The sequence below is a fragment of the Platalea leucorodia genome (assembly GCF_965183815.1).
Source record: "Platalea leucorodia genome assembly, chromosome: 7".
Lineage (NCBI taxonomy): Eukaryota > Metazoa > Chordata > Aves > Pelecaniformes > Threskiornithidae > Platalea > Platalea leucorodia.
Genome location: NC_138829.1, coordinates 61,574,023 through 61,601,151, shown reverse-complemented (window position 1 = coordinate 61,601,151; position 27,129 = coordinate 61,574,023). Strand labels below are relative to the sequence as shown.

General features: G+C 35.9%; 1 protein-coding gene across 7 annotated transcripts in view; it reads left to right on the top strand.

The window, feature by feature from the left end:
• The window catches only part of IRAG1 (inositol 1,4,5-triphosphate receptor associated 1), a 118,392-nt gene that overhangs the window by 14,680 nt on the left and 76,583 nt on the right, over positions 1-27,129 (top strand). For 5 of the 7 annotated variants that reach the window (XM_082316841.1, XM_082316838.1, XM_082316840.1 and 2 more), the window contains exon 1: positions 23,618-23,745. The exons of 1 other annotated variant lie outside the window; for it this stretch is intronic. The gene's annotated coding sequence lies outside the window, so the exon portion shown is untranslated. One more of the 7 variants, XM_082316837.1, reaches the window with a different exon arrangement.

Below are 27,129 nucleotides of genomic sequence, written 5' to 3'. Positions count from 1 at the left end.
GTCTTTATGCTGGTGGAGATTGCACAAATACCTAGAGTTTATGGAAGTAAGGACTTCAATATTGTTGGGTTAAATCTAATCAACTACAATGTAACCAATAAGCCCTTGGAAAAATACTGTAAGCTAGCAAAGGTGTCATTCTAGATGTAAAGTAAGCATCTGTGCTCAGAGGGCTCAGCTTTATATTTTAAGGAGAAAGAAGATATTTTAATAAAATATTTTTGATGAAAGTATTGATAAAATTGTTCTATTTATACAGCCTCTGATCTTGGGGAAAAAAATCAAATGAAGCAAAGGATTTGTCAAAGCAATGTAGAAGAAAAACAGAAAATCCAACCATTACTGAGATTGTGATAAGGAAGAATAATTTATTTCTGCCATCTTCCCAGGCCATATGAACTTTAGTTTTCAAACTAAAACCAAAATCCAAGATCAAGTGTCATCTCTCTTTCATACCAGGTAAAAATATTTAGGAGAGGTATTTAAAGCAGTAGAAGGAAAATTATAGACTAGGGTGCAAATGCTTCAAGTAGCTCAGTTGTGGCTTTCTGATAGTGAAAAACTTAGAGGTTTCTACAATGCCTGATAAAGGTCAAAATCCTTCTCAAAACAATGTGGAAGGAGAGCAGGTGTTCAGCAGGCAGAATGTAGAAATAAATCTTCCACAAAAGCATTATCAGATAAATATATAAATTTGTAAGACTATAGCTATAGTAAATTTTAAAATTATGCATCCAGCGGAATGGAAAATAGATGTTTAATTGATCTCATTGAAGCCCTAATATCTTAAGGAAGCAAACAACTTCATTAATAAATTTAGAAATTACTAATGTGCTGAAATGTTTCAAGCAGAATACTCGTCAAACTAAAGTAATTTGAAATCTGTATAAAGACTTTTATAGAAAATCTTGCAAATAGAGGAGAAGATTCTTTGAGTGGGAATGCTTTTTTTGCTTGCCTTTAGAAGGCCTTTTGTATTTAAAGCCTCTTGAGCAGATGTTAACTAGTGCAGTTGCAAACTTGGGTTTGTGTATGTGTTGTATAGTTTATATCAGTGCCCTGAATTTTATAAACAATTACAATTAAAAGACATTCTTCTGGCATCATGCTGTCACCCATTATCAAACATACATTGTCATATATTCTCAGTGGTTTTGGATCAGTTGGTATTATCCCTATTTAAAAGGAAGGAGTGTTTAACTTCTCTAAGTCTTCAAAAATCTCTGTTAATGTCTCTTATGGCACTTGCTGGGCCTGTACCTATGCTGCTCTCAATCTTTCCCAGCCCTATCTGGCCTTGGGAACCTTCCTAAGCAATTGAATTTAAGTTTTGTAGGAAATAAATGGAATAATCACATGTGACTATGGGTTTGGTTTTACTTAGTTTTTCTTGCATTATGCCAAAAGAGAAGCTCTATTAATCACATCTTTGTCTTCCAAAACATCTCAGCCCAATGCTTTTCTTCCCTCAGCTTCCAGCTGAAGAGGATTTACACAGCTGACCTTCACAACTTTTAAAAGAAAATCTTTGCTTGGGGATCTGTCAAAAAACCTAAGTATTTAAATGACTGCTTGTATTACTTTTGGATCGTTGTCCTCCAAAACATGAAGAAACCTGGAAAGTAAAATCAGTAGAATGCAGTAGTACTTAACATCAAAGATTTAAAACAAACCAACAAACAAAACCAACCAAACCCACAAAACAACTGATAGGTCTCATAATTCTGTTCTCAGTAGGTGTATTTTCAGAAATTAATGCTTGCAGTTGTTAAATTAAACTTTCTTCATAAAGTCTTTCAGTTTCATTTGAGTTAAAGGTAGTCTGTAGTACAAAGTTAAATCTGACCAGCTCTTTTTCTTGCTGTAAACAAAGGGCATGTTTATTAGCACTTGCATATTTCAGGTAGAATTTTCCAAGCACTTAGTAATGTAAAACTGCCCATTTTGAAAGAAGAGATCTAGCATTAACTGATTATGCTGGTGGAGGCATAAATGTGATGCAAAGTAAATTTCACATTATTATTCTGACTATATCATTATTATTATTAATTTTTTTCTGAATATCTTTTAGGTAAAATCAGATTGCAGCAGTTGTAAATGAGTTTTATGATCTCTCTCTGCCTTGCAAAAGCAATTTCAGCAATACAGTGCAGTTTGAATTTGTGAAGCAAAGTAATACAGTGCAATTTAGCAAACACTTTAGACTTTGAGATAATATTTTCATCTTATGCTCAGGTATTCAGCTTCTCCCTAGCTTACAATGAAGCTTCCATGTGTATGGAGTTCTTCATAGTAACTATACCCAGTCCATTCATAGTAACTATACCCAGTCCACTCACTGGCTTTTTATCTGTGGGGAAAAAACAATATATTAGCATGTAAAATGGTTTGACTGTTGGAAGAGTACTGTATAAGAAACAGGCAACCCATATTTGTTCAGACTGGCTTCAGTAAATACTTCTTTTGTGTATAGCAAAGTTTTAGTCCCCTGGGGACAGATTGCTAAGTGTTAAAACAATTTTTCACATTTTCTGAGAGAAGTCACAGTTCTGAGTTTAACAGTGAGCTCTAGATTTTGAATTGGAAAAACTGTTATTTAATTAAAAGTTGAAAACCATGTTATCTGGAAAGTGCAAAGAAGTTATGTATTCTGAGCAAAATAGTCAGAAAGCTGAGGAAAGGGAAAATAAAGGTAGACGAAATAATGAAGAATTATGTAAACCAAAAAATGGAATACTGTTTGGGATGGCAAGCAATATTAGAGAAACGAGTGAAGACCAGAGTTTCTAATCATGTTTTTTGAACTAAACGTGTGAGTGATATGCTCTTGTTGAGGAGAAAGGTATGTCTTTGAAGACATCTGAAACAGAGTTAATTGGTGCAGTGACATTGTAGCTGGCCCATTCCTTAGGATTGTTTTAATGTGCTGCTTATTTGGAGATATGTCTTTATTGAAGGAATATATGATGTGGTATGGCTAATGTAAGCCAAAAAGCCAGGTCAGTGAAATGGGATTTTCAGTATTGTAGAATTTAGCTCTCTGTTTCTGGCTTCTGACCCACCAGGCTACACATGAAGTACGGGTTGTTTAGTCTGCAGAAGAGGAGGCAGAGGGGTGACCTTATTGCTCTCTACAACTACCTGAAAGGAGGCTGTAGTGAGGTGGGGGTCGGTCTCTTCTCCGAAGTAACAAGCGATAGGACGAGAGGAAACGGCCTCAAGCTGTGCCAGGGGAAGTTTAGGTTGGATATTAAGAAAAACTTCTTCACTGAAAGGGTAGTCAGGGATTGGAACAGGCTGCCCAGGGAAGTGGTTGAGTCTCCATCCCTGGAGGTATTTAAAAGATGGGTAGATGTGGTGCTTAGGGACATGGTTTAGTGGTGGACTTGGCAGTGATAGGTTAATGGTTGGACTTGATTATCTTAAGGGTCTTTTCCAACCTTAATGATTCTATGATTCTATTCTATATAAAGTCATCTATAGTCAGAAAGTTTGAAGACTGGGTAGGAAGACTGAAAAGCATGTGGCGGCAGCTCTCAATGCTCAAACACACAGCAGTTGTCACATGTCAGCTGCTAGAAGTAATGAAGTATGTGTCCACCTGCAGCTAAACAGATATTGAAACAAATTTCTACCATGTGAGGTAAAAACACTTTGCTCAATGAGGTATAGCTGATATTTGATCATTCATTAACCTATAATAAGACTCATGTATAATCGTTTCTCCTGTGAACTGAGGCTTTAGGAAAAGTTTAAAATGTTGTAAGAATCAATAAAACTTTTTACTAAACATGTATCTGAATAATATTCTCATAAGAATATGTCAGGCTAAATTTTGGACTAATTCTCAGATGACTTTGTCATTGTGATGTAATGGCTGTTTGATTTCCATTTTTAGTTGCTTGCTACTTCAAAGCATTTTATTGCTTTGTTCTAAAAATTGCATTAATTTATCTGTTGCTGCCTTTTATAGTCTCAAAAGAATGTCAGACTTGCTGTGAGAAATGCAAGTACTACAAGGAGTTGATGAAGCAGTGGCTTCTCTCCTAAAGGCTCAGCTCTCTGTTCAATCTTTTTGCAGGCTTGCTTTTGGAAGTGCTCACTACAGAACAACATATGGAAGCAACAGGCGAATGTGCCTCTGTTTCAAGTGTATGCAGAGGTAATAGCTGATTGCTGGTGGTTGTAGCTGTTATCAAAGTGAGGGTTTAGTAGAGTGTTGTGGCAGTAAAAGATTCCGTTTTACCCCTGGGGAACTACTGCTAGTAGTTTATAAATGTTTGTGTTTCTCCTTCTGAGAGCCTCTTTTTTCATGAAGTAGAGAGAAAATAGTATTTGCATCTTGAATTTACTATTCAAGTCAAATTTATTGAACACTCAGCTCTAATAATAACAGAAATTGTCTGCCTTAGCTGCGTGGATACTACCTGCAGTCTCTTGGCACCGTTCCTGTGGTGCTTCCTTTTTATCCATTGTTCTCTTCTGAATAACAATACCACCAATATACTTACCCGGTATTACATCACTTGTTTGAGAGAACCTTGATAAAAGTTAGCTTTCAACAAGTTTAAAATGTGATCATGGATCATTGTGATGTTGATCACTGAGTCTAACAGCTGAGACAGTTTTCACTGGCCTTTTCCTGGTCTTTGAAATGCTGAAGAAAAGTAACAATTCCCAGACTGGAAGTTTATGCTCTCCTCTTGTTGAAAATTCAACAGCAGTTGGAAAATTAATTAAGTAATGCTCGTTCTTTTTGTATGCTGCAGGGGCTACGGTGTAGATTCAGTTAAATGTAGTTACAGAATTGCAATACTTAGTGCATAATCAACATAACCTTGTCTAATACACTCATATTTAATATGAGTTAACTTTAATTTTTTAACGTACTAATTTTAATGCATGCTCTATTACATATATTAGTAGTCTCTAAGAAGATAGATTTAAGACCCATCTTCTCCACTGGACTTTGCAAATGTGCTGGCACTTTTTTCTTTCATTTCTTTGATCTATGTGTGTGATGGGTGGCTGCAGCCCATTTTTTGTCAGGTCAGTGCAGTTTGTTTTCCATGTGAAGAATTGCTTGTACACTGCAGAAAAACTGACAGTAACTTTCAAAACACTGGAGTTTCTGTAAAGAAATGAGACCAATAGGTCAAATGAAGTACCTTAGAATTTTATTTGTTTCAATAGTTCCTTCTTGCTAGGCCATTGTCATCTCTTCAGATGAGAGATCCCCAGCCATTTCAAGGAATCTTTGTAGTTACAGAGATGAAATGGGGAAAGCGTGAGCTACTTGTTTTGAATCTACAGGAAAAGCTGCTCTATTTCATGATTTCTAATGAAAATATTCTTGCCCTTTTCAAGCGTTAGAAGGGCATCCTCTGTGAAGCAGCTGATACCAATGTATTTTGTTCCTGTTGGCATGTTGTGTTTTGTCCATTTGGGTGGCAGGGGTGGGGTGTGTGTGTGTGTGTGTGTCTGTTCTTCTTTTGCTACAAGTTTGAAAAATGCTATCAGTTTTTCCCAATCTCATATCTTAAGTTTCAGCACAGTAACTAGGTGGTAGAATGTGAGCTGGTAGTGATTGAGCATGTAACCAAATGGGGAAAAATATTTTTGCTTTATTGGCAAGGTAAATTTTGAGAAGAAAAAGAGAATAACTGTGTGGACAGATGTGGGCAGACTGTTCCAAAGCTGTCTTTTGTCTGTGATTCCGTAAGTAAAACTGGCACTGTGCATCTGCATCTATTTGCAAGGCTATGGTTTGTACATAATTCAAAAGCAATTTAGTCATAGTTAAGACCTGTTGTGTTAGGCTAGTCTCGTAACTAGGCAAAATATAATTAAGGGAATCCAATCTACTTCACATTGTGCATTTAAACCTATTTAACGTGATAGTTAGGGCTGTGAAGATAAGCTTAAAAAAGGGAATGATGTGTCAGCCTTCTTGAAAGAAGGAGTTAGTTTCTTTTGTTCGTCTGTCGTCGTCCCCCCCACTCCAGCCCCTTCCTTCCCCATGAGATTCCGCAGGGTGTTTGACTTTGCTAACACGGGTCATTGTGGAAGTACCAGCAACCTTAGGTGTTAGAAGGGGGAACAGAAATTTCTTCTCCATTAATGAAGTTGCTACTTTTTGGGAAGAGTGAGGTAGTTGTAACAGGTTAGATTATGGGGGTTGAAGGGTGAGTGTGTGGTGATATGGTGCAAGGAAGCATAACCTACATAAATGCTTTATCAGCTCTGTTGTGCCTGCCTGCTTATGAGGGTGCTGTCACCGTAAGGCCTGTCTCTTAACATCTGTTCTAGTGTTTTCTTTCAGGACAGTGAGGTTATAGCATGATATCTAATGCTGAGAATTGAATCTTATAGATAATGAGCTTGAATGTAGATATCTAGATAAAATACATCCCTATAGTTAAATTTATGCATCCAAAAACCAAAATGAAAGATCACTTTGTACAACACTGTCAGTTTGAGGTCTGTTTTGATCAAGAGTGGTATGAACTAGATCAACAGTCATTCATTTGGATTTAGCTGCAGAGTTGCTTATCTCGCTTTCCTTTTCAGAGAAACAGTGTGACTTCTGAAGTCTCCATATGTCAAGGCCATACAGAGGCCATAGCAGTTGCTCAAATGATCACTGAAAGAAAGCAAATCCAAAAGTTCTTTATTATTGAGCTCGTGTTCCATAGTTTGATTTAGTAGAAGTTTGGCCTCCAAAGTGGGATTAAGCTGTGCAGTTGTAGAGGTGTGCAAGCCAAGGTTTTGACTGATAGTATTAGGAACCAAGTAAAATGTTTGAGTGGACACGATGCAAGATGTTAATGCATCAAGTGGTTTATTGGTGCAGTGAATTTAATCCTTTTAGCCTTTATACAAAAAATACAATGCCTGAGAGAATTATTAGTAAAGCATTAATGAAATTCACTGAACTGTGCATATGTCTAAGAAGTATGAAGTGTACCAAACAGTAAAATTCATTTTTTAAGTTCTCAGAAAGATAGTGCTGTGAAAGAGACAGTTAAATGGACAATCACAAACAAAGCTAAAGGCCCTGTTAGCTCAGAGACAGGTAATGTCCTTACTGAACTGTATGTAGCAGGTTTTTGACCATCACTTCCCAAATAAGTAAATCTGGCCTATCAAGAGGGATGATAAAATGAGATGGATGCTAGATCTAGTCATTTTAATTACTGGATTTGTTCCATTAAAATGTGGTTGCCAGGATATTGTTGCCTGAGTTATATAGAAGACAAATGCAGATGCTGTATTCTTGCTTGTACAGAATATAAGGATGACAACATTTTTGCAAAGTTTTCCCATTTGAGCATTTCTCATGCAGTTCAAAAATACTGTTTAACAGTCATATCTGTATACTTGAAGTGTTGCATTATTTCCACTTCTTAACATGAACAGAGAAGTTATTCTGTATGTCAAGAATCCATCTTAGATGAAAGAAACACGAAAGACCTCAGCAAGGTAAGAGATTAAATTTGAGACAGATATTTTCATTTCATTTCTGGTTTTATACTTGTATAAATCAACATGTTCAGATTAATAACTGAGCATATTGCTCCACCAAATTTGAGTTTTATAGACTAATACAGGATTATACAAGGGCTAAATTGAAGTAGGATAATTCTGGCTGTTTCTTCAGATGACTTGCTTTGCAAGAATTTATAAAACAGTGGTCCCTGTGCACTGTAGGCTGGAATGTGACATACTGGTACTAAAGCAGCACAAACGAGCTAGCTTAAGTACTAGCCCAGCAATGGCAGTACAAAACTAATTAAGTTACCACAATGCCCTGACTGTCTTCAATATGTCACTTAAAATTGGCTTAGCTGTATTTGGCCTAGAGCATTAGGACTGTACAGGTTTAGAAGAGCACCTTTTTTTTTTTTTTTAAAGTCAGTTAATGATGTTGAGTGTGTGGAGAAAAGAATAAAGTTACTCCTGCAGGACAAACATGCAGTTATCCCATTGTAGATAAGACAGCACATATGTTCAAAAGCTAATAGGCATCAAGAAGAACATCTTTAGTTTATTCCTTCCTTCCCTTTCTTAAATTTGCATATTTGCAATATATAGATTATTTGAATGTAAAGCATGTGTGGTTTTCTTTAATCTTCTCTCAATTATTAAAAAAAGAGAGCATAAAATGTATCTTCAGGATAGAAAATGTTGAACTGTCTTTCAGCAGTTTGGTTTAGGGGCTACATGTTTGGTTTAGGGGCTACATATTTGGGTCTGACTTCACTGATTTTTAGACTTTTCCTCATCTGGTTAATAATTAAGTCTCATGTTGCTGAAGGGGTTTTGGTTTCTTTTTTTTCTTTCTTTAAACATTTAGTCAGTAAAACATTCCATAATCCTGTTTTTTAAATATGTTAACTTGTGGTCAGGACTTTTAATAACTTCAGGTCCTTTCCTGGGAACAATGTCTGCTTAACATTCTTTCTTTGCAATACTGCATCTTCATTCTCCCATGTATGCACAAACAACCCTTCTTTCCCGATTCCTTGTTTCTGTTCCTTGCAAGAGTTAAATTCTTCTAACAGAATAATTATCCTAAAATTCCTATGATTTGGCTAAGAAATAACATCTTATTAGTATAAGGCTTTTCTCATGGTTAGGTTAAAAGATTTTTTTTTTTTTAAATAATATTCTTTTAACAAAATCATGAAATTAAAGAGGTCGTTTTATAGTTAATGTTCTTGACATATGCTTGTATATATACTTACGTATTTTAGCAGCACCAAAAATTCTTTCATGCAGTATCTAGAAAACAGAGGGGTTTTGTTTTGGAGGCTTTCTGTGGATGTTTCTCTATATTGGTGAGGGATTTGCAGCTTTCTGTTGAAAGCCTGGGATTTCAAAGCGATGTCAAGGGATTGTATAGTTTACTGTATCTTTAGTACACCGAAAAGTATTGGTCCAAGTCTGAAGTTGCATGAAGAACAAAGAGGAATCTTTGCAATCTGGACTAGGGAGTGTCAGGAAGCAAGGTGGTAGGTTTTAAGACACATTAAGATGAGTTACATTTTTCACCCAGGCTTCCAACTGCTGTGTTGAACTTGGTTAATCCACATTCAAAAGAGAACAGAGTGGCAGACGATAGCAAAATGAAGCCTTCTAAGTTAATGCCAATGATCAGAAAATGTGCTTGATTATTATAAAGCATAAGGAAAAAGTAATTTATAATAGGCACACACAATTTATCTTTAGTTTTACAGCATGTCGCAAGGATTCACCTTTGATCTATGGGAGTCCTGTCCCATTCAGTGTATGGGTCAGCACAAAGATACAACTCCGCTGGCAGAAAATCTTTTGTGAAAAGTGCTGTGGGAGCTAAGGCCTGGGGAGGAAGATGGAAATGAAATTTTTACTAGGCAAATAAGAATGTTACTAAATGTAGCAAAGAAATGAAATTTATTAATTTAAAAAGCAGATAAAGGAAGAGAGGGAAGAGGAGGGGAATTATCTTCAAAACCATGGAACTTAAACAAAAAAACAAACCAAAAAAACAAACAAGCCACCAACCAACCAAACAAACCCCTATGAAAACAAAACCACAAAACCCTACCCCAAAAACAAACAAACCAACCAACCAAAAAAAACCCCATTACTTTTGGACTTTGGGGAGAAACTATCAAACCTTATTTAAAATAATCTTATGCTCAAAAATCAAATTTAAATGCAAAAATATGTGCAAATTTTACTGTTGGCCGTATGGAGGGATTGCCATTTTCCTGCTGCAAACACACACAAGCTTTACATTCTCTGAAATTATTGCTTGACAGTTCTGATTCTTTATATATTTCAGTCTTTCGAATCTTGTGCGTTCTTATCTTTCTTTTTTTCCCCACATCTATAGTACTGTACATGCAGGTTAATTTTTCCTGTGTATTGTATATATGTATTTGTGTACATATGTATATCAATATTTCACATTTCTGTCTCTGCTGCAATTTGTAAATGGGTAGTTTTTTCCTGTCTCATGTTGGCCTCTTTCCGGCAACACTGGGACATCTGTGTGCTGAAGGGTATGTTTTGTCATTCCCAGCAACAGCAAGATGGGATGAGGTTTTTCATAAAACCACTTTACTGCATGGGTAGTGAAGAAATGGCAACTGTCCTTGTAAGCCAGCTTCTGCTTTAGAGACAGCATGGGTGGCAGCTACCAGTTTCCGGAGTGGTTCTGATTAAGTTTTGCTGAAGAAGATTTTATGCACCCACTTTTAAGAAGCTGTTTAGCAAAAAAATCTTTTTTAAAAAAGCACCTGTTGTACCACATCTTTCTTATAAATTAACAGTGTCGATGACAAAGTGTTAGAATACTGCCTCTTAAGAACACAGCATATGAAATCCAGTGGATTATAGGCTGATCTTACTACGTAGAGGGACAGAACATGAAAACTATAAGTAAATTCTTACAATTGATTTCTCTGCAGGTGGGTGGAGACCCAGTCACCCATTACATAACAAAATTTACCTGTCATGACGTGTTACCAAAATGAACAAGCAAATTAAGGCATACACAAAAGGCAAGGCAGTATTACATACTAAAAAGGGACATGAGGTGGTCTCTGGTAATCAGACCTGATATAGAAGAATTCTATTTTGTCCACGGGCATATTTAGACTTCTGACCAAAGTGTTTAAAAAATGGATAGTAAAATGGCAAGTAACTGTTAAGTCACTCTTAGAAGGGAAATAATCCTGAGCTTTATTTGAGGAAATCCTGGAACTTTTCAAATAGCACTTCTATTTTATGAAATTTTCTTCTGTTTACGTGGCACTGTTCTGATAAGTGAATCATTTTGGTTTTCTATAGTGCAAAGGTGATTTGTTTTTAATCATGCTGAAACTTATGTCTCTCTCATTCTGGGAAAACCTGAGAAATAAACTAGAATTTACTGCATGTTTTAGCAAAGAGTAGATACTTGGATGAGGTGCCTCATGACTTATTGCTTATAAGGCTTTAAACATAAAATCCACTCTCAAATTGTGTCACAAATGCGGTCATACTCGTGTTCAGGCTTTTATTAGACTTCTGTACTGAGCCCACAGACAGGGCTTGCATGCAGTAAGCTTCCAAGGATCTTGGTATGCCCTGACATGCTTTCCTCCTTTGGCTCTGGCATTTTTCCTCTGCTGCTGCTTCACAGTAGCAGGAGTCTAAATCCCAACTGTTTTGGAAACATCCTGAATATTTGGTTTTCTGTCTTGTTTGTCTCTGAGGGCAAGTAATTGACTAACAGATTCCTCACATTACTCCATAGACATGTTGTCTATGGGCTATAGTTCAAGTCTTCCAAAAATGATAGGAGCAATACAAGAAACAATAGTTTTGAGGGAGTCCTAAAACAACATGATGCTTTATTTAATGGCATGAAAAATACCCAATTTCAAGGAAAAGAAATAAATCTGCCTTTGCCTTTGTCTTCTCTCATCTGCTGAAACAGTGTAGGGGATGAAAGATGTCCAGGATCTCTGTCATCATTATTGTCTTCTAAACCATGAAGTTTGTCCAACTTAGTACATTTTATCCTGACTAGGTTTTTGCTACTTACCTTGCTTGTTTCTTATGGTCTTTCCTTTTCCCAGCTTTGTGAAGATTATACCAGTTCCTTATTTGTTTCTGTGAACTTAGTGCATGACCTTCCCCAGAGACTACTGCTATTTTTTTTTTCCCCTTGTTTAAGGAAGGGTGATTCCCACACCCCATCCCTGAGAAGGATAAAAGTAGTAGCTCTTTCTAACTAGCCAATATCCTTAACATTCTACTTTTTTAGTCAGAGCAGTAGAGAAATTTTAGCCTTTTCCATTGTTCCTAGCTTGGTGAATGTATGCTCCACTAGCATAAATAAACTATGGATACAGCAGTTTTCATAGTGATAATATTGTATGATCTATTATTCCTCATTGATACATGTAACAGTTCCCCAAATCATTACATATGTTCCATTGACTTCCACTTAGTTTGCATGTGTACATATGGTCTGTGGTAAAAGTAGCAGAAAAGCTTAAAAAGACTTTCTAAGCAGCCTTTTTTGCTTGTCATTAACTTATTACCTTTTTTCCAATCCATGATGCAAGAACAATTACACATAACTCCAGTTGGCTTCCTATTGGTAAGAAGGCTTATTTCCACAAATCAAAGGAACATTAATAGAATTTTATATGTAAAATTCAAATCACTAAGGGTATGTGTGTGTGACTTTTGCACACTTTTTATTGCCCCTTCCTGATGTCAGGTGGTTTAACAGATTAATCACCAAACCACTTGTGTAAACATCTTTTGTTTGTTGCCTCTTCCGTTTGATGGTGAGCTGCTTTCTCCCTGGAAGTACCAGTAGGCTTTTTATATGTAGTTTAAAATAAAAAGTATGGGAGAGATAGTTTGGTCTTCTAGTGATAGAATGGATTATAATTGGTATAGATTATTAGTTATGGTCACTCTTAGTGACTGAGTATTGCACACTTAGTTTAAACTGGCTGCCAAATTTAGATTTGCGAGGAATTTTTTCCAGAGTGTACAGATAAGAACCTGTTGTTCAGTTGTTGTACTTAAGTTTTATTGTTTTGACAGGGGGAAAAGCTGCTAGATGTGGTGGTTGTTGTGGTTGCTTTTCCCTTCCCTTCTAAATCTAGGATGACAATGTGTAACTGCAGAAAAGCAGAGCCTAGGTAGGGGCTGAATTCCAGCCCCTCATATTTCTCTGTTACCTATATAATAGAGTTCTAACTAGGTATTTTGGTTTTCATTTCAGAACACAAAAGATTGATTTTTTTTTTTTAAGTTCCAGATTTGAATTAATCCCTATGAAATTCAAGCTGATCAAATTCTACTGAAGCTTCTACAGAAGTCCAGTGTTGTTTTAGACTCTATTTATGTAGCTGTGTCTAGCTCTATCTAATGTATTCTTACCAAAGGAAAAGAATGGACTTATGCAGAGCGTTGATTTAGCTATATGTGTTTTCTGATTTTTGTAGCTTGTAAAATTGCATGGCATGAAATACCAGAGACCAAAGGCATTTACCTAAAAATATGCTCCTCTATAAAAGTCACTTTAAACAAGTGTACATGCTCATTTAAGGCTTCGTTTCTTATTTTTTAAGATGGCAAGCTGATCATATAGGATTTTACATCTTAACTTTTTATATGTATAATTGCATTCCATTTTTTTTCTGCAAACAAAGTAGAACAGAGATACCTGTGTAAACAAATACCAATACACATTTTAACGTGATCAGACTTTGAGGAGTTAAGAAAATAAAAGAATCTAGCATAGATTCAAGAATACAAGGACTAGCAGCCATCTGAGACTAAAACCTGAAAAGAAACAAATAAGTCTAGGAAATGTAAATGTAAAGAACATATAATCAGAAAGTATTAGCCAACTGTGCGTTTCTCCAAAGAGGGATCAAATACTAGAGTGAACAAACAGCACTTTGCAGCCCAGTATTTTAATGTGCTTGTTCAGCATGCTTTTTGTTGTTGTCCTCTGGACTGAACTTTGACTTGCAGAAATCAGTAGTTTAGGTCTCTAAAAAGCAGCTGCCCCTGTAGTCAAAAAGGTAGATAGATAAACCATGATATTTAGCATGCTCTTCTTCAGCCAAGCCCTGTTTTGGGACACACACACACACGACACGGACACATGACCTTGTGTGCCTATAATACCTTTGATTTAATTGTCTCTTATTCTTCTAAAATGATAATTGCTTCCTGTCAGAACTGCAACTGCGTAGTTTTCCAAGAGGATGAAGATTTCAAAAGAAGGGATTGTTAACGTTTAGTGGCTATCTTTAACAAAAAATCAGCAGGTTATATTTACCTCTGCATTAGTTATTTTTCCCTGGCTTTTTTCAGTAAGAAATTAGGATTCATGTTTGTGAATCAGGTAAACAAAGGGTTTGGAGGCTTTCTTTGTTTTCCTTTTTCTAGTTTATGATTTTACTACCTCTCCTCTGATTTACTACTTCTCCTCACCAACCCATCTGAAAACATTAAAGGATATTATACTTTTTTTATGGGCTACTACCCTTGTTTAAAGTGACTTTTATAGAGGAGCATATTTTTAGGTAAATGACTTTGGTCTCTGGTATTTCATGCTTGTAATAGAGTGTAAAAAGTATTTTACACATATTTTTAAAGACATAGTTGTCCATATAAGTAATCATATGCAAATTGCAGTCTATAGCTGCATAAATGTAGGTTGTATTGCTTGAATATTTTAATTACATTAATTAAAAAAAAATTGTGATACCAAGAAAGTGTCATCACACTGTTAAAGCAATTTTAAAAATACTACAGTGCAGAAACTTTCAGTTTGTGGCATAACTAGTATCTGGCATAACTGATTCTGGTATGAAAGACCACCATGCAGATTCTGAGGATGAGAACAAGAATGAGGTTATTTTATTGTATTTATATTGAGAAATCAAATGAGAAAAAAAATATTTTTCTTGGTGTCTTGAGCAAGTTCCTTTATCCTGTACAGTTAAATACCTTCTGGTATTAATAAACTGTTCAAAAGAAATACGGGTTTCAGTGCACAAAGAAGGATGAAAATCGTCAAATAGAATATTCTCCTCAAGGAAATAACTATTTTTCAAACTTTGTATTGTTTCAAAAGACAAATGTCATCTTAACTTACAATTGAGGGGAAAAAAATGTATGTCAAGTAAGTGAAGTTGTAAGTACATTTGCATAGCCTGGAGCAACAGCTTGGAGAAGGGTGCTCAGGCTGCCTGGAGTTCTATAATTCTATAGCTATATAATTTGTCTCACTCACAATGTCATACAACTCAGCACTTTTGCTGTGGAATTGGCTACTTTACAACTGATACCCCCCTTAGTTTATTTCTATGCCTACAGCTGCCTTTTATTCTCCAGCTCTTCCCAGAAAGAACATGTAATTGAATTGTATTGTACAGTAGCCAGACTTCAGAGGGAAGGGAAACCAGAAATGCTTTGCGGCTCACAGTCAGGGAGGAAGGGGAGTCATAAGCTTCAGCTGATAAGATGCTTTTGAGAATGATGCAGGCACCTAGGACAGGTACATGGCTTTTCTGGAAAATAGAGACAGCACCTAAAACTCTGTGAAGCCATGTGTGATGAACTCAAGAAACAGGGGGAGCATTTCCAGGGAAAAGGAATGCTGATAGTCATTTTTCCTAACTGAAGCAATCCTCTGCAAATACAACTAATGCTGTCAGTCAAGAGAGAATGATGAAGCAATACTGAATAGTTTTCTTCCTTCCCCTGGTAAAAGCTATGCAGCTTGTTCTAGGGAAAACATTAATCTGTCAAAGCCTACGCCATCATCATCTCCATCACTGTGTGGAGGATTGGAGCATGTTTTTGTCCATGCTGTGTTTACATTCCTTATAGTGCACTGTTTAGGGGATTTGAGCACATGCTTGTGTTTGAATCCCGTTCAGGGTGGGAGAAGGGGGCTTTAGATGCCAAGCTGCTGCCAGCTGTTCTCGTCCTTCTGGTAAAATCCCAGATGCTCTGATGAACATTTGTGGGATAGGAGGCAAAAAGCGGAGTGGCTTTCAGCCTGCCCTGTTTGATTTCTATTATAAAAATAGAAAAGCTGTTTCCACTCTGTTCCAACCCTACTGGAGGGAGAAGGAGGTAATGTGACCTTGCTACCAGCCTGGGACCTGCAGGAGTACTGTGCACCTATTAATATTGGTACCTTATGCCACAACATTCACTTCAACACGTCGTACTATGACACTCCCAGATACAACACCCATCTTTAATTTATATATGTGGATGGACTTGTTGGCACAGTTATATATCACACTGGTAATTTTTTTTTTCTTACTAAACTGTACTACAATGGCAGCATCAGAATATAAAATGGCTGGACTCAAGGCTAATTAATATGCTTAATATTTAGTTTAACTCTTTCAGTTCCAAGATCATCATATCTCATCAAAGTTACTGGATTCTCACAATTCCCCTATTATTTCTATGTTCCCTTTCTTCAGGTAGGTATCTCTAAATAATATTGGAGTTGTCTTGGTTTTGTCTTGTATTTGTGGGGTTTTGTTTGTTTGTTTTCTTATGGGATAGTAGGTAAAAGAAAGGTCTGAAGCAGTTGTGGATGGAGATCGTATGTTTTAAATAAAGCGAACACTATCTCAAAAAGCAGAATCACTTGCTCTGGTGATTAAAACACAACACTGATGAATGTTTCATTGCCTTATTGCAGTATGAGATGATCCAGCTCTGAATATGCATTTCCTAGTAAAAGCGTGTCAGTCTCTTTTTTTTTTTTTTGTGAAAGTTCAGTATATCATAAGATGACTTTTTAAATATATATATTTAAATATAGGTTAGGGTATCTGCTTATCAGATTTTTTTGGTATTGATTTTCTGTATACAAGACTGCTGTTAGGTTTAACATTTCTTTTAAAAGAACAGATAACAGTTTCTTTTATAATTCTGTGTATGATGAATATGTCTACAAAAAATAGAAAATCTTGCTCATAACTCAAACAAAAAAACCCCCTGATTTTGCTGGTGTGTTTGAACAAAACCACTTGTGTCTTTTAATACTAGGACATTCACCTTGAAGAGAATCCTAGGAAGAGAACCTACAGAAAAATAGGTCACCTGATTGCCCATTAGGGAAACACCCACCAGGAAATTACAATCAGACTGAAGTATAGGAAGAAATGTAGAGAGGGGATATTAGGTTTTGGATTTGAGGTGAAAAAGATACAAACTAGATCAGAGGGAAGGATGAAAAGAAGAGTGTGGAAAGGAGCGGACAAAGAAAAGATATTTTAGAGTCTCTTGTTGATACTGGTATGTCTTTGCAACAAGTCATAAAACTGTGATTTAGGCAGTTCTGGAGGCATGACAGAAATGCAGCGTGCTTTAAGGGTGATCTGGCAAAAATTCTTACTGGAAATGCATCCTTTTAAGCATTGGCAAAGAATGAGGCACCAGTCCTATGTCCAGCAGCTACTTTTATATGAAGCTAGGAAAAAATAGAATAAATGATTCTGTTAATCCCAGCTTTCTCCTTGCGATGCTTCTTTGAGGCAGACAAACATTTAGCTATGTACATATAAATATGGTGATGCTGAATATGCACAATCAATGTTGTGTTCTGAAACTGCCAAACTCTTAGCATGTGCTTAGTAGAAATGTTATCTGAGACTTTAAAAAAAAATAAAATAATAAAATTGGGTAATTCCAAAGGGACAAGCAAAAGTTGTGGTTGCATCCATAGACTGAATCCCCTTTTTGCAAAACATCAAGTAACTTTGCTAAAATTTTCAAAAAATGTTCTTGCATATATTCAGTGTATATAATAAGTTTTACCTTATTTTTGGGAAACAGTCAAACCATGCTGGCTGAAAATCAGTGTTTTGAAGTCAATCACTTTAACCCAAATGATCATAATTTTGTCATATCTCAAATAACTGAAACTGTAAAACTGCAGTTTTACAATGGAAAGTGACAACCAATTTTATCTATAAAACAAACAAAAAAGAGTATCAATAGAATGTTTAAGTGTACTACATTAAACTTCTCTAAGAAAAAGTACAAAGACACGAACCATCCAATGAACCCTGCAACAGTCTGGCAGCAGCAGTCATCCAATCAACAAAAATGTGAGTTAAAGTTTTTCTCTAGAATTCTACTGGTAGAGGTGGAATAAGTTTTCTATCTGTATTTTTTTTTTTTTCACAAGCTGCTTGGAAATTTAGAATAAATGACAAAGAGTAAAATTCCAGCATTGAAAACAAGTATTAGCCAAAATCAGTCTCTGGTTATGGTTTGTACTTATTTTTACTTTCTGCTGTAGGAATGGAGATCAGTTACTGTGTCCCTGATAAAAGCTTCCCACGTTACTTACAGATAAGTTTATTTTTACCATGTGGTAAATGAATTATTCACCCTGCAACTAACTCTTAAACCTAGGGCTGTTAATTGAGTCTGCAAGCATTCTGGATCAATATGGGTAGGATACATATGCTGATACCATGTTTCACATGTGATTAAGAATTATTATTTAGGATTAATTCAGCAAGGGAATGTCAGCTTAAAGCCTAAAAAATATGTCTTGCATCATTTTCCTAAGAAAAAGCAGAGTCGTGCTTTTCTCTCTATGGATTAAAGTATCTTCTTGCAATATTTTAATTTCCCTTTTCTTGCACTGGAATATGATAGGAAGTCCAAACTTCAATATGAATACTGAATTCAGGAAGAAGCATAAATTTACTATTTTGGCCTAGATCAGTGTGCAGTACTAGTCTCCTTCACTTGTACTTTAGAGTACAGTAGTATGCTGTTATATGTATGTACATCCATGTGGAAGAAGCCTGTTATCTTTTGGGATTTTTTTTCACCTAATTCTTCTGCCTAACTTCTCACAGACAAGGTAAGATGGAGCTTAGTCATAGGGAGTATTAACCTCTTCAGGTTTCTAAAAAGATCCCCAGAAAAGTAATTGTAAGATTTCATCCCTCCTCTCTTGCTGGAATCCTGCGTTCTCTATGGGTAGTTACTCACCCAGTGGCGATGATTGTGTCAAGTCCTCTGGAATATTTTCTTTGATTGAAAAACTCTTCCCCTGCCTGCCCCCCCCAATATCAAAAGTATGAGTGCAGTTTTTTCATTTGGATCATCTTCCCAAAAGGTTTATCCATAGAACACAAGGCAATCACTTAACAACGTATTAAACACATTACTTGTACACATGCTAGGGTTTCAATTGCTGTTAACAGAAATTAAAGCAGAACTTCAGAAAACAGTTTATTAGACTAAGTGAAATGCATCAATGACCTTGGAAGACTGTGTGTGCTAAAAAGTTCAATATATTTAGCTTCTTGGTAGGCTAGATTTTAAGGGCATGGAAGCAGAATAACTTCCTTGCCCACAAAGGTTTAGATTTCTGATACTGCTTTGCTTTCCCTGTAAACTATATAAACGTCTTAATATGGTGCCTTTATTGGAACTTCACTTTTAAAACAACTTTCCTAAAGGGAGGGGGGAAAAAAAAGACAAGACATGAATATGGGAAATGAAAATATAATGGTTTCTGTAAATGCTTTGTGTAATATTTGTCCAGAAAGACTTGTCCATTTAAACCGTGTTTGTCAGTTTGGATCATTTTATTGATTATCTGGCAATGAATGCTAGTAAACAGATTGACATTTTGTTTCTTGGACTCTGTCTGTGTCTCATATAGAGATTATTAGCTGGCTATTTTGAGACTGTGAAAAATGTTAGCTTTATAAATAAAAAAACTTGTTATGGCTTAATTAGTAGGGTTTTTGCAAGCACTTTGAGTACTTCTCTCTAAGGTCTCAAATTTTTCCACATAACATGGACTAGTTTACAGGATCATCTGTATGACCTCAAAGCAAACTTTATTTACATTGTTGTCAATATAAACGTTTTCTTTAAGATGACTGGGCTCTAGCATATGTCTCCTTATCTCATTCTGCAGGCTTTTATTTTATTCTGTAATTGCATATTCTTTTAACTCAACATTTCTGATTCATATGAAGTCCTTCTCTTTTGCTGTAGAAAGTTGGAGGCAAAACTCCTGCCTTTCTGAAGACTCATCTAGAAAAGTTGCTGCACTAACATTTATTAAAAGTATCATAAAGTTTTGTTACATTTTGCATAAATAATCTAACATAGCTGCTCAGCTGACTGGTAGAGTGAATATTGACTAATACTATCCTCTTGAACCAACATACATTTTAGTTCAAGTATTCTAGATTCTAATCAGAATTTAGTATTCAGCAGAATGAGTGAGTCCCAGATGTGGAAAGTTTATTGCATGTTTTGCCTTGTATATTTTTTTGTAATGGATTTACTTATCAGACCTGTTCTTGTTTTGTTTTTTTTTTCTCTCCTGTCTGGATGAAGCTGGCAGATAAGATTGCCACACAGTGTTAGAGTTGCATACGTAAATGTGATCTGCATAATGGATGCCAGCATGTGTGATAAGATGACTTTTGTATGCACTATAGCAGTAGCAACATAGAAGCCAGAAAGCCCAGAGAAAACACAAATCTGATGCCTGATTAAGTATTTAAATTAGCAAAAAAATTCTGTGCAAGAAAATGAAGGCACACAGGAAATCTTGGGCATAAACTTGACACTCAGTTAACTAGTTTTTTCATGCAGTTGAGTAGAAATAAGGTGGTGAGGATGGCTGATACAATTGATTCAGTAAATAAATTGTCAATGCTTATTGGCATTTGTGAGGTGGACTTGAGGTTGACAAAAATGCATTCTAGATGTAGTAGGACAAAAGTCTTAACTGATAAAAATACTTTTGGGATGTTTTTAAAATGAAATGTGAAAAATCATGTCATAGAACTCCAGTTTTAAGTGCAAATATTATCACTTCTGCTGGAAACTTTTAGATTGCTTGATTAGATTATTAAGATTATTATATTTATTATTAAGATTATTATCTTTAGTCACTGAATAAAGAACAGAGCGTCATCACATGGATGACGATTATGTATGGGCAGAAAGGATAATAAGCAATATTTTTAATACAATGTATTTTAAAGTCCTGAAGCATAAATTCTTCAAAATAATATCGAAATTCTCTTTTATATAATTCTTTTCCAGGCATTAATCTGTATGTATAGTAGAGAATTTATGGCTTTATCCTGAGCCCATCAAAAACTCAAATGAAAACACCTACAACTATTTCTACCCAAATAAGTCTTTTTGAGTTAAAGTTCTTATCTCCCAGACTGGCCATTAAAGCCAAGACTAGGAAAAAGAGTGTAGCAAGATCACTTGTCTGCTGTTGCTCGAAAAAAGTTTGCAGTTGAAAATCGTTGTGCCCCAAAAATGAAGATCCTGCATGAAGTCTTACTTACACTTCAGCCCTAGAGCCAGAACTCTCAATTATTTCAGTATTACCAGGATTTTTGTGCTTGTGTTTGTCTCTTCAAAGGCACAAGTAAAAATCTTTAAACTTAGGAAGCCCAACTCACGAAACAGTGTTGATACGTACTGCATCACAACTTTCATAAGTCACAGAGCTGTGAAAAATCGAGAAGACAAGAAGTTAACTGGTGCAGGTACATACATCCCACTGCCAGGCCATACGTATCCCCCAGAGAACTACATCTAGCTACTCTGAGATACTTCAGAATATTATAAAAGAATAATTTTATATTGTACACTACCATAATACCAGCAACATAAATATGTTGGGCTATGTGAGAAAGCAAGGGAGAGTTTGCTGCTACTGTATGTGGCCAGTCATCTGTATTGGAAATGTTTTAAAAGAAGCTGGATTCACCAGATCTTAAAAAACAAAAACAAAGCAAACAAATAAAAAAGCTATATAAAAAAGGTTTCTTACATGGTATCTGTAACTATGCCTTCATTATACAATGTTAATAATCTAGTTAAAATAATTTATTGTTACATGCTAAGACTTCCTAATTTAAAAACTTAGAATTTAGCTAGCAAGTGTCACTTGCATTTGGCCAGAGATCATTCATGTTAAACAAATCTCTGGGCAAAACACCTGCCAAAGCATTGAGCATGCTATAGGATGCAAAAATATACAAGCGGTTTCAGGAGCTGAAGACTGATGGAACCATTGTTTTCCCCTTCTCATGAGTACCTCCAGGGTCGTTCTGTGTCCCCTAAATACTACCTAAACAGCAGGAGTCAGGTTGGTGTGGTGCAAGTGGATGGGGCAAACAAAAGAGAACTGAAACTCTGTTGCTATAGGTTTCTCCCATAGCAGGGGCAGTAGCTTACATCTCCTTTGCAAGCTACTGAGTTCATGAAGTTTCTAGGAACTGGAAAATATTTTGAGACCTCCATTGCTTTAAGAAATTTTGGCTAAATTTGGCCAACAGTGGTTATAGGATGCTAGACCAATGAACAAGCAACTTCATCAAAAAGTTTTATTTCCCACAGGATTTCCCTTTAAAAGGCAGTAAGCAATTTGTTCTTGCCAAAACTGGGTTCAAAGCAGTCTTTGCTATGAAAGGGATGCATGCAGATTTAATTCTGAAATTAAACATTTGACACTTGTGGCCTAGAAATTCTGAGAAAATAAAACTGAAAAAATGATGAATTACAGATGCTAGTAAGAATTCTGTAGTTGCAGATAACTAGATGGAAGACAGTAAACATGCTGAGTCACAAGAGAATATTTCAAAACTCAGGTTTGTGCATAAAAAAAATAGTAATTCAAGAAGATTAAAGGTTAAAATGTCATCAGAGAGCCAGTAATGGTGCAAAGGACTGTAAGTGGACACAGGACATCAAAACCTGAAATGGTTTTTGAAACACCTTGTTACTCCCATTATCTTGGGATCAAGCTTAAATGCTAATGTTAGAAGTTTTTCAAAACGTTTTTTACTATATTGATTTTGGGGACAAAGAATGTCTTAAGTGTAGAATAACATCGACTTCCTAATACAAGATCAAGCCTGATATGGCACAAATGAGGTGTCTGGCTTCTTAATTCCTTACGTTACAGGGACTGTGTTATGTTGCAATCAACTCAACTTTGGCCACTTCTCCTACAAGCATCCTCGTGTTTCCAGGCATCACTCCCCTATGGAGTGTACTTTCCAAGTCAAATCATCAAATCCTTACTTTCCTTTGTCTGATCGGTTTCTGCCTTGATGATGTTGTTAGCCATTATCAAAAGGAAGTTAATTTAGTATCACAGTTTACTCTATTCTCTTAAAGCAGCCCTAATATGTCCCCTCCAAACTCACTATCTAATAATTTTACATACATTCTGGTGCAATTTTTTGACATTTCCTACCTTTAGCTCTCTTGTCTCTACTTGAATTGTGAAAGGTTTTCTGGACAGGGTTTGGCTTGCTTGTATTTAACAACTTTACAGCACCTGGCATAAGCAGAACTCTTAGGATCTGTGGATGTAGTTGTAACACTTACAAATAAATAATCTGAATTGGTTAAAGGGCTGGAATAAGATCTATGTCTGTTTCAGAGCTGAACTCTAAATCACATGCATGCAATTCTTCTGCAGGTATCTGAATATAGTGTGGTAAATGTTTGGGGTTTTGGGTTTTTTTTCCCTCTTCATGCCCCATTTGTAGCTACATTCTCTCAAGGGATACAAGCAACTTCTGTGGACTTCAATGGGAATTATTCATATTCTGCAAGTGGAGAGCAGAGCTCATGACTGGACTAAAGCCAATGTTCTTTAAAAGTTCACATGCCTTGCACTGACTCTCTAATTTAGACTCCTTCTGACCAAACAAAGCTGGGGGGGGGGGGGGGGGGGGGGAGAAGGAGTGGATGAAAAATAGTAGCAGCTGTTTCAGTAAAAAATTCGAAGGGTTAACATAACATGATGTAAACTATTTCATCTGTTCTTCCTACTTGCCTATTTTAATCAGAAATGAGTAAGTAGAGCCTTATATGCAGTGAACTTGAAGAATGCTGATGGGATGTCTGCATCGCGTTGTACTTGGAGTACTTATGCCAGAATAGGAAAGCCTTTTATTCTGTAATTCTCAGAGGCAAGAAAGAGGCTTTCTGAAGAGTTGCTTTAAATTTAAACTCTCATTTTAATGTTAGACAGCCTGTTGGATCTCTGAGTTAAAAATTGCTTCAGCTTTAGTTACTAGAGCCAGATTTAACATTGACCTTAAATGGTAAAAGCTCCCAAGAGTGAAAGAGAGGCTGGCCTGAAGGGAAAAAGAGGAATAACTGAAGTTTTAGGTAAGTAATCTCTATAACCGAGAATAAGCTCTTTTTCAGCCGTGAAACAGAACGGAACCATATTTCCTCCTTAAAGGTACAGTACCTTGTTGTTGTGATACCGAGTAGTTGGTTCTTTCTACCTCTTCCCCTCCACCCCTTTCAAATTCTACCTCTTCTTCAAATTTAACTGCTTAAAACGTGGGTGTAGTTAACAAAACCTAGTTCTTCTTACGTACTGTTTGGGAACATACAAGAATGAAAAAGAAAAAGCTGTGTTAATTATACTGAGACTTGATTAATAAAGGTACGTAGTCAGTAATTTAAGGCAACCTGATTCACAGATACTGTTATTTGCATTGTGCAAATCATTAGAGAGTATTAGTTAGAGGCAATACATGTTATAGGGAAACAGATATTTAACAGATTTCTCTTTTCTTTTTTTTTTTTTAATTGTGTGACTTTCCTTCCCACATGCTTGCTTTTAACAGTGCCGGAGTTGTTAATTTTGATGGATTACCTACTTGTGTCTGGAACCTATCTTTTAAAAAGACATTTCCAGAGCTATTTCTTTATATAGTATGTGTTTGGTTTTAATCCTATTAGAGGTAAAATAATACCTTGAAGTTGTGTCTAATTGGAATGCTGTACAGAAAAAAAAAAAAACCTTCAAATGTTAAAGCATGTTTGCTTTAGTATGAAAAATCACAATATTTATATTTCCTGATATTTCAGTTTTCAGTTTTATCTGTGCTGTTTGGTAGATACTCTGCACTGAAGTGTATTTTATTTTCTTCGCAAATTAAAACACTTTTTTTGTCTTACTAATGTGTATGTTAAGCTCTTTTTTCAGACAGCAGTATGTAAACAATATGAAAGAATGAGGTCAGTACAGGGAAATGATAGCTGAAATTGAAGACTCAGGTTTCTGTTACTAACTCATATTAGTAACAACTTGTGTTAGTGAGTTGATTTTTCAAATCGTATATAGCATGGTTTCATCTGGTGAAAAATTCTCTGTAATCAGCAGCGAATTTCCATCTTTGTGGACTGATTAGACAGTAGTTTTTAGTTTATGCCATGCAAAGATTGGGTGAATTTAGAGTTCTGAGCATAGACAGTGTTCCTGCAAGTGCTAACAGTTACTGCATTTATATTTAATACGGTAGGTGTTGTGTATACTTTAACAAAAGTTCACTTCATCCAGCTTCAAGAGAATGTGATAAATGAATCTTACCTGTTAGAACATTTCAGATCCGGCTGCAAAACTTGTAATTAATTTTCTTTTTATTTTTCTCTAGACTATCGTTAGTGAACAGCTGAGTACTTTTAGGTTAATCTCCTAGCTGACCTTCATGTTTTAAATCAACAATTATATCCCAAATCAACAATTATACCAAGCTTGGAGCTTAATAATTTAATGATACAACCCACAGAAGTCTAAATTAGAACTAGCAGTGGAAATTAATAAACAGACCAATATATTAAATGCTGAATACTAGACAGTCCTTGCTCTTTAAATATTCTTGTATTTTCTAGCCTCCAGAGGCCTTCATTCTGAGTTGCTGGTCTTGCATGTTACTTTACTTGTGATGTTTTATGCACCCCTTCAACTTGTGCAAGGATGTGCAACTTTAGATGGTATTTAGAAGGCATTTAAGTTTTAATAAGCTGTTTTTAACTTTGTGTATGGGCTGGAATAACTAATGTGTATCTAACTCCTCCACATCTGAACTGAGTATATATTTCTAATAAATGATACCTTGTACCATTTCAGCAACTATTGTTCTTATCCCATACAATCCTTTTTTATTTTCTAACGTAGAATATATTATACAGTGCCTATGTAAATTTGTCTTCAGTAAAGATGTTATGATGACAATGAGTGTAATTTAATACAAAAAAGTACAGATTGCACATTTGTACATAGTGAAAATTGTGTGTTAACATGAGCACTATGGTAAAGTACCTGGGATTATCAATGCATTTAACTTACAAAAATTTATCTGCCTTACATCCTTTTGGATTAAGCTGTAAATTAGCTGTGGACATGAAACCTGTACACCTCCTTACCTCCTATCTTTTTATATGTTTGAGTCAGTTTTCATAACTATAGCCCTATTTATCTTGGACCAAAGCAGTGGAAGTTAAGAATTATCTAGCAGCCAGATTCGTAGTTCCAATCTTTAGCACCAGCTTCTTCCATCCTCCTTTGGATCAATCTGCTTTCTGACAGCTTTTAATGATAGTATGGTGTCAAATCACTTTTTGAAAACCTGGATAAGACAGAGTATGGCAACGGAGGTATAGGGAGTTGGTACTGAGAAGAGACAGATGTGAAAGCTCCTCAATTTCAAGGGTCATATGTGTATGTTCCTTACATGTCATGGAGTTCTTTTGCCTCATCTAGTTGCTGTTCTTAGAGAAGTGTATAAATCCAGGAAAAAGAAGCATCAAATGGTTTGTGATGGAAGGGGAAAGAAAATCCTTGCTGTTTCAAGGTTTGTGGGCTATTTAAAGATCAGGGCAATTTGTGGGCAGAGAGATCTCTTCCCTGTCCTAACTTGCAGCCTTCCTGTAAACTAAGCAGAAGAATTTCCTTGTGATGTGTTCTCTACTTGCACTTCCTTTGAAAAGTGGGTCAAAGAGATGTTTTGGATCTCAGTATCACTGACAGAAAGGAAATCTGAGTGGGTGATGGATCTTTGTAAGCTTATGAACTAGTGACTCAAGACGTGAATTATTGCTTATGTACACGTGTAGTGGTATGTTATGGAGAACTAAGACTGTGACTGTTATGGTAGCGCTTTGAAATAATAACTCGGTTTCCCTCCCTGGAAAGTAGGTCCTAAGAATTCTGAAAAGGAGAGAGGGATTTGATACTTAGAGCAAGTGGACTTGTAGCCTCAGGTTTTATTGGAGAGCTTGGGCTCTAACAGCATCCCGGCATTTAATCCTCTTCGGTAGGTAGATGAAATAGGCTTTTGCTTTATTTTTCTTTGCTTTGTTTATTTCAATGTGTCTATCATTAATTTTACAATCTGGAAAATAATTTGAGAAATTTGATTTTACATAGGAATTACCAAATGTATTAAGTATCTGGAAGATTTAAACAACAACAAAACCAATGACAATGACCACCACCACCCCCCAACTTATAGCTGAAATCAAGAATACCTTACCACCTGCTAGAACTTTTACATGCCCTTAAAATGTACAAAACCCAAAGTCTTTAGGTATCACAACTCATCAGGGACTGTAATATTGTAAATGTGATCACCTGTGAGTTTGGACAAGTAAGGCCTGTAGAATAAGGTGTGGTTTTTTGTTTTGGTTTTTTTTTTTGGTTTTTTTTTTTTTTTAATGCTAACACAGATTGCTTGGAGTGGGGAGGATGAGAGGGAC